Source organism: Daucus carota, chromosome 3 (assembly GCF_001625215.2).
Source record: "Daucus carota subsp. sativus chromosome 3, DH1 v3.0, whole genome shotgun sequence".
Taxonomy (NCBI): Eukaryota; Viridiplantae; Streptophyta; class Magnoliopsida; order Apiales; family Apiaceae; genus Daucus; species Daucus carota.
In genome coordinates, this window is record NC_030383.2 from 24169547 (window position 1) to 24178287 (window position 8741).

Genomic DNA, 8741 nt, shown 5'->3' on the forward strand with positions numbered 1-8741 from the left:
TCATTCCAGACCCGTTTGAAGATGAAAACAACTTGTAGATTCATTTTCGGTTGTTTGAAATTGGAATCAAATTGTAGTTTCATTCTTGACTCGTTTGAGGCCGGAAACAACTTGTATTTTCATTATTGACTACATTGAAGTTGGAAACAACTTGTAGCTTCATTTCAGACCCGTTTGAAGTTGAAAACAACTTGTAGCTTCATTCCAGAATCGTTTGAAGTTGAAATGAACTTGTAGCTTCATTTTCGGTTGTATGAAATTGTAATCAACTTGTAGTTTCATTCTTGACTCGTTTGAGCCCGGAAACAACTTGTAGCTTCATTATTAAATACATTGAAGTTGGAAACAACTTGTAGCTTCATTCCAGACCCGTTTGAATTTGAAAACAACTTGTAGCTTCATTTTCGGTTGTTTGAAATTGGAATCAACTTCTAGTTTCATTCTTGGCTCGTTTGAGCCCGGAAACAACTTGTAGCTTCATTATTGACTACATTGAAGTTGGAAACAACTTGTAGCTTCATTCCAGACTCGTTTGAATTTTAAAACAACTTGTAGCTTTATTTTTGGTTGTTTGAAATTGGAATCAACTTGTAGTTTCATTCTTGGCTCGTTTGAGCCCGTAAACAACTTGTAGCTTCATTATTGACTAGATTGAAGTTGGAAACAACTTGTAGCTTCATTCCAGACCCGTTTGAATTTTAAAACAACTTGTAGCTTCATTTTCTTATGTTTGAAATTGGAATCAACTTGTAGTTTCATTCTTGACTCGTTTGAGCCCGACAACAACTTGTAGCTTCATTATTTACTAGATTGAAGTTGTAAACAACTTGTAGCTTCATTCTAGACTCGTTTGAAGTTGAAAACAACTTGTAGCTTCATTTTCGATTGTTTGAAATTGGAATTAATTTGTAGTTTCATTCTTGGCTCGTTTGAGTCCGGAAACAACTTGTAGCTTCATTATTGACTAGATTGAAGTTGGAAACAACTTGTAGCTTCATTCCAGACACGTTTGAAGTTGAAAACAACTTGTAGCTTCATTTTCTGTTGTTTGAAATTGGAATCAACTTGTAGCTTCATTCTTGACTCGTTTGAGCCCGACAACAACTTGTAGCTTCATTATTGACTAGATTGAAGTTGTAAACAACTTGTACCTTCATTCCAGACTCGTTTGAAGTTGAAAACAACTTGTAGCTTCTTTTTCGGTTGTTTGAAATTGGAATCAACTTGTAGTTTCATTCTTGGCTCGTTTGAGCCCGGAAACAACTTAGATTGAAGTTGGAAACAACTTGTAGCTTCATTCCAGACCCGTTTGAAGATGAAAACAACTTGTAGATTCATTTTCGGTTGTTTGAAATTGGAATCAACTTGTAGTTTCATTCTTGGCTCGTTTGAGGCCGGAAACAACTTGTATTTTCATTATTGACTACATTGAAGTTGGAAACAACTTGTAGCTTCATTCCAGACCCGTTTAAAGCTGAAAACAACTTGTAGCTTCATTCCAGAATCGTTTGAAGTTGAAATGAACTTGTAGCTTCATTTTCGGTTGTATGAAATTGTAATCAACTTGTAGTTTCATTCTTGACTCGTTTGAGCCCGGAAACAACTTGTAGCTTCATTATTGACTACATTGAAGTTGGAAACAACTTGTAGCTTCATTCCAGACTCGTTTGAATTTTAAAACAACTTGTAGCTTCATTTTTGGTTGTTTGAAATTGGAATCAACTTGTAGTTTCATTCTTGGCTCGTTTGAGCCCGGAAACAACTTGTAGCTTCATTATTGACTAGATTGAAGTTGGAAACAACTTGTAGCTTCATTCCAGACTCGTTTGAATTTTAAAACAACTTGTAGCTTCATTTTCTGTTGTTTGAAATTGGAATCAACTTGTAGTTTCATTCTTGACTCGTTTGAGCCCGAAAACAACTTGTAGCTTCATTATTTACTAGATTGAAGTTGTAAACAACTTGTAGATTCATTCTAGACTCGTTTGAAGTTTAAAACAACTTGTAGCTTCATTTTCGGTTGTTTGAAATTGGAATTAATTTGTAGTTTCATTCTTGGCTCGTTTGAGTCCGAAAACAACTTGTAGCTTCATTATTGACTAGATTGAAGTTGGAAACAACTTGTAGCTTTATTCCAGACTCGTTTGAATTCTAAAACAACTTGTAGCTTCATTTTTGGTTGTTTGAAATTGGAATCAACTTGTAGTTTCATTCTTGGCTCGTTTGAGCCCGGAAACAACTTGTAGCTTCATTATTGACTAGATTGAAGTTGGAAACAACTTGTAGCTTCATTCCAGACACGTTTGAAGTTGAAAACAACTTGTAGCTTCATTTTCTGTTTGAAATTGGAATCAACTTGTAGTTTCATTCTTGACTCGTTTGAGCCCGACAACAACTTGTAGCTTCATTATTGACTAGATTGAAGTTGTAAACAACTTGTAGCTTCATTCCAGACTCGTTTGAAGTTGAAAACAACTTGTAGCTTCATTTTCTGTTGTTTGAAATTGGAATTAATTTGTAGTTTCATTCTTGGCTCGTTTGAGTCCGGAAATAACTTGTAGCTTCATTATTGACTAGATTGAAGTTGGAAACAACTTGTAGCTTCATTCCAGACACGTTTGAAGTTGAAAACAACTTGTAGCTTCATTTTCTGTTGTTGAAATTGGAATCAACTTGTAGTTTCATTCTTGACTCGTTTGAGCCCGACAACAACTTGTAGATTCATTATTGACTAGATTGAAGTTGTAAACAACTTGTAGCTTCATTCCAGACTCGTTTGAAGTTGAAAACAACTTGTAGCTTCTTTTTCGGTTGTTTGAAATTGGAATCAACTTGTAGTTTCATTCTTGGCTCATTTGAGCCCGGAAACAACTTAGATTGAAGTTGGAAACAACTTGTAGCTTCATTCCAGACCCGTTTGAAGATGAAAACAACTTGTAGATTCATTTTCGGTTGTTTCAAATTGGAATCAACTTGTAGTTTCATTCTTGGCTCGTTTGAGCCCGGAAACAACTTAGATTGAAGTTGGAAACAACTTGTAGCTTCATTCCAGACCCGTTTGAAGATGAAAACAACTTGTAGATTCATTTTCGGTTGTTTGAAATTGGAATCAACTTGTAGTTTCATTCTTGACTCGTTTGAGGCCGGAAACAACTTGTATTTTCATTATTGACTACATTGAAGTTGGAAACAACTTGTAGCTTCATTTCAGACCCGTTTGAAGTTGAAAACAACTTGTAGCTTCATTCCAGAATCGTTTGAAGTTGAAATGAACTTGTAGCTTCATTTTCGGTTGTATGAAATTGTAATCAACTTGTAGTTTCATTCTTGACTCGTTTGAGCCCGGAAACAACTTGTAGCTTCATTATTAAATACATTGAAGTTGGAAACAACTTGTAGCTTCATTCCAGACCCGTTTGAATTTGAAAACAACTTGTAGCTTCATTTTCGGTTGTTTGAAATTGGAATCAACTTCTAGTTTCATTCTTGGCTCGTTTGAGCCCGGAAACAACTTGTAGCTTCATTATTGACTACATTGAAGTTGGAAACAACTTGTAGCTTCATTCCAGACTCGTTTGAATTTTAAAACAACTTGTAGCTTTATTTTTGGTTGTTTGAAATTGGAATCAACTTGTAGTTTCATTCTTGGCTCGTTTGAGCCCGTAAACAACTTGTAGCTTCATTATTGACTAGATTGAAGTTGGAAACAACTTGTAGCTTCATTCCAGACCCGTTTGAATTTTAAAACAACTTGTAGCTTCATTTTCTTATGTTTGAAATTGGAATCAACTTGTAGTTTCATTCTTGACTCGTTTGAGCCCGACAACAACTTGTAGCTTCATTATTTACTAGATTGAAGTTGTAAACAACTTGTAGCTTCATTCTAGACTCGTTTGAAGTTGAAAACAACTTGTAGCTTCATTTTCGATTGTTTGAAATTGGAATTAATTTGTAGTTTCATTCTTGGCTCGTTTGAGTCCGGAAACAACTTGTAGCTTCATTATTGACTAGATTGAAGTTGGAAACAACTTGTAGCTTCATTCCAGACACGTTTGAAGTTGAAAACAACTTGTAGCTTCATTTTCTGTTGTTTGAAATTGGAATCAACTTGTAGCTTCATTCTTGACTCGTTTGAGCCCGACAACAACTTGTAGCTTCATTATTGACTAGATTGAAGTTGTAAACAACTTGTACCTTCATTCCAGACTCGTTTGAAGTTGAAAACAACTTGTAGCTTCTTTTTCGGTTGTTTGAAATTGGAATCAACTTGTAGTTTCATTCTTGGCTCGTTTGAGCCCGGAAACAACTTAGATTGAAGTTGGAAACAACTTGTAGCTTCATTCCAGACCCGTTTGAAGATGAAAACAACTTGTAGATTCATTTTCGGTTGTTTGAAATTGGAATCAACTTGTAGTTTCATTCTTGGCTCGTTTGAGGCCGGAAACAACTTGTATTTTCATTATTGACTACATTGAAGTTGGAAACAACTTGTAGCTTCATTCCAGACCCGTTTAAAGCTGAAAACAACTTGTAGCTTCATTCCAGAATCGTTTGAAGTTGAAATGAACTTGTAGCTTCATTTTCGGTTGTATGAAATTGTAATCAACTTGTAGTTTCATTCTTGACTCGTTTGAGCCCGGAAACAACTTGTAGCTTCATTATTGACTACATTGAAGTTGGAAACAACTTGTAGCTTCATTCCAGACCCGTTTGAAGTTGAAAACAACTTGAGCTTCATTTTCGGTTGTTTGAAATTGGAATCAACTTGTAGTTTCATTCTTGGCTCGTTTGAGCCCGGAAACAACTTGTAGCTTCATTATTGACTACATTGAAGTTGGAAACAACTTGTAGCTTCATTCCAGACTCGTTTGAATTTTAAAACAACTTGTAGCTTCATTTTTGGTTGTTTGAAATTGGAATCAACTTGTAGTTTCATTCTTGGCTCGTTTGAGCCCGGAAACAACTTGTAGCTTCATTATTGACTAGATTGAAGTTGGAAACAACTTGTAGCTTCATTCCAGACTCGTTTGAATTTTAAAACAACTTGTAGCTTCATTTTCTGTTGTTTGAAATTGGAATCAACTTGTAGTTTCATTCTTGACTCGTTTGAGCCCGAAAACAACTTGTAGCTTCATTATTTACTAGATTGAAGTTGTAAACAACTTGTAGATTCATTCTAGACTCGTTTGAAGTTTAAAACAACTTGTAGCTTCATTTTCGGTTGTTTGAAATTGGAATTAATTTGTAGTTTCATTCTTGGCTCGTTTGAGTCCGAAAACAACTTGTAGCTTCATTATTGACTAGATTGAAGTTGGAAACAACTTGTAGCTTCATTCCAGATGTGACAACCCTCAAATCCGGGGGTTTGGATTTGGTGCCACTAAAACAAAAATCATTTAAAAACCTGTATTTACGGAAGAAGGTAAAACAGATATTTAAAAATCTGGAAATTTTAAAAGAGATTTAAATCAAAATCACTTTGACCCCCTAAAAACAGGATCGCTAATAGGTTACAGCATTGAAATCAGAAACCAAAACTTTAAATCTTATTACAACTTAAACTACATTATCAGTTAAACCTCGATAAGAAGAGTAACTGACAACCAAATAAATAAATCTATCTACAACTGAATTGAAATAAATCAACTCTAACCATAGCCATTCTCACAGACATCTCCATGGCAATCTCGCCTAGCATCAGTCTTACGCGCAGCTTACACAGGTTACCTTCTCAATCCCTAGCTGAAAGGGTTAGAAATAATAGCAAGGGTGAGCAAAAATGCTCAGCAAGATAATAGGTAAGGCAAGAGCCACAAGATATAAATTCTTTTGAATTAAATCAGAGTATTTGAAATAGAGCAAACTTTTGAAGTAAATCATAACATTTGTAACTGAAAAGTTTATCAAACATATAAATCAATATGCTTGAAAATTCACAAGATATATTTGACAGTAAACATAAGCTATCATAGGCTTAAACAATAACGACCAGTTTTTGAATTGGAATCCACAATTGACGGGTGCACTATCACAATTGATCATACCATGTGATAGCACAGGACCACACTTCGTAGAAGCATGTCCTAATTAACAGGTACCAAATAGAAGGCAACACATTAGCCTTTGGCAGCAAAGTATTATCATATTTCAATAATACCCAAATAGCCCTTCACTGGACCGCCGTCCCGGCCTCTTATGCAAAAACAAAGAAATATTCCGATTTCTTCCGGAAGCAGATGACATATCATGTTTCTGAAAACTTTTTGTTTTCAAATTCAAAATACTGTCAAAAATCAAATTTTATCAAAGTCTGAGTACAATTTAAAAATCCACCGTAATAAGGCTCAAAGGAAAAACAAAGCTATTTAGTTATTTAAAATCCAGGGTTTATGTCTGGGATAGAAGACCAGGCATATATTGTAATGTCGAAATATGACTGCTATAGAGTCATCAATAGTTTCAAACTGTAAAGTAACTCAGACAATAATCTTTCAGAAAACTGATTAATTCTTAATCAATATACTTTTCAAAGAATGATATCATTGTGCATACCACAGTAAAAAAAAAGATCGAACTAAAAATATTCGATAATTTTAATCACAGTATAAAAGTATGAATGCTTGCAGAAATACAAGTCATGCATGGATAGAAAACTGCGTTATTAAAAGAGAGAGTTAAAATATTTGCTCTTTAAATAAAAGTGAAGAATTGGAATACTTGCCTCTGACTGAACACAAGTGACAACACGGTCACTCTACTCGAGATTTCTAGATTGACCTCAATTGCTACTTTTGAAATCACTACACTCCACTGCACTATCTTACGAAACAATCTCGCCTTATCAAACAATTCTGACTTGACTTGCAACAATATCGGCTTGCTTCTGAAAGTCATTGATGCACGCTTCTCGATAAACTATATATGACAGCAGTATAATATTTTAGTCGAGAGAAATCTAGAAAGTCGTCAATTCGCAGAATCGAAATTATATTACTACCCCTCGTCATATAAATATATTTTATACAATCAATATATACACATATTGTCAAATAGTTGAACACGTAGTCACATAAGCACGTATCAAATAATTTTCATGCTTTAATAAATATATTAATATATAATCTAGTAACCATGTATATAAATCTTATATCTTATTATATACAAACTAACACATCAGTAATATATCCCTCGGTATCACCCAATTCCACATCATCATATAAATCAAACAAAACTGAATTACAACTCCAATTGTAATTCAATCACATCTTAGATCAGCTCAACATTTAAACAAATATAAAATAATAAAATATTTGAAATTTGGACAGCACGGATTTTAAAATTGAGCAAACCACAATTTAATAACGCAACAATCCTGTCCAATATAAATATAAGTCAAAACGCCATCTTATATAGCTGAGTATGTGATTCAAATAATAATCACATCTGATAATTAACAAGTCACAGTCAATAATAATTTATAATCAACAATCACTTCCGGGATTTAAACAAAATAATCGCGACAATCTTATAATAATTTAATCTGAAAATCAAATGATTTTCAGAAGTAGATAACAACTTCTGAATTTTGAATGAAATTCATTACAACTGTCGCGAGATTTTAAATAATTATAACCCGGAATTTAAATCAACACTACACTTAATATACAAGCCCACGATATTTAATCGACAATTACCTATAATTGACTCAATAAAATATTAAAAGATTATTATTATTATCATTATCATCATTGTTAATAAAAACAATAATAACAATTATAACAACAATAAAATTAACATTTTATTCTCCTGGCACCTCTGTATCCTCTCTAATTCTTTCTGCAACCCTTCTTAACTGCTACCTCTTGAACTACACCTTTCGCCTCGACTCATGTCATCAAACTGTACACTACCTTCACTCCACATTTTCAGCCTCTCTTTTCACCCTTGGACATCCACACACATATACAATAACACCGAGCAACCTACCCAACACCTTCTTTTGACTTCACCTGCATTATCAATTTCCATCAGTCTTCACTTTATAGCCTTCACTCCACTAGTACACTACCATTATTCATCTCCTGCATCGACAAATCGATACACACATAAACACACCTGTTAACCACAACACTTCAACCTCTGCCCCTCTCTATTTCTCCTAATTCCGAATTACCCAAACAAAGCCAGCCCAAGGCAGTTTCTGCCGGCTTCTTTCGGCCAAACCTAACACAGCAGCCACCCAAACTAGCTAAAACTACGCCCTGTTAATTCACAAATCAGCACCTGTACTCTATCATTCCACCTCAGCCAGCAAGGCCTCTGTCTACCCATATCTCTCTGAATCAAACACCAGCCTTCAACTCTGCACGCACCTTCGAACTCAATCTCTCCGTCGCAAACAACCGGTCCCTTGAAATCTGAAATCGACCGCCCTGACCCCTCCTTTAAAGTCCGACATTTAAACAGCCTGGCCACCACTACAATTCCATCTCCCCCTCCTGTACATCATCTCAGCGAAGTGGAGTTCACCCCGCTGCTGTTGGATGCGGTGGTTTTCCTCCGTCACGCACCCACACTCAACCGCCTGCATCTAACTCTACTGTCATCTCCGTTGCCATACCACTCAAACCCCCTCCCTCTGTTTTCCCCTGTTTTCACAACCACCGCTTCAACCCCGGTGCCGCCGCCGACATACAACACCACCACCACAGCCGATTCATTCACCAGCCCTCCGTTTTCAG

The 8741-nt window shown here is 35.3% G+C and overlaps 1 long non-coding RNA gene across 1 annotated transcript; it reads right to left on the minus strand.

Moving 5' to 3' along the window:
- Positions 1-5450: 5450 nt before the first annotated feature.
- LOC135151755 (uncharacterized) lies at positions 5451-6790 on the minus strand. Its single transcript, XR_010290646.1, has 2 exons — positions 6722-6790; positions 5451-5742 (listed from the first exon to the last, which is right to left on the minus strand). It is a non-coding gene; the product is annotated as an uncharacterized LOC135151755 (long non-coding RNA).
- Positions 6791-8741: the final 1951 nt, after the last annotated feature.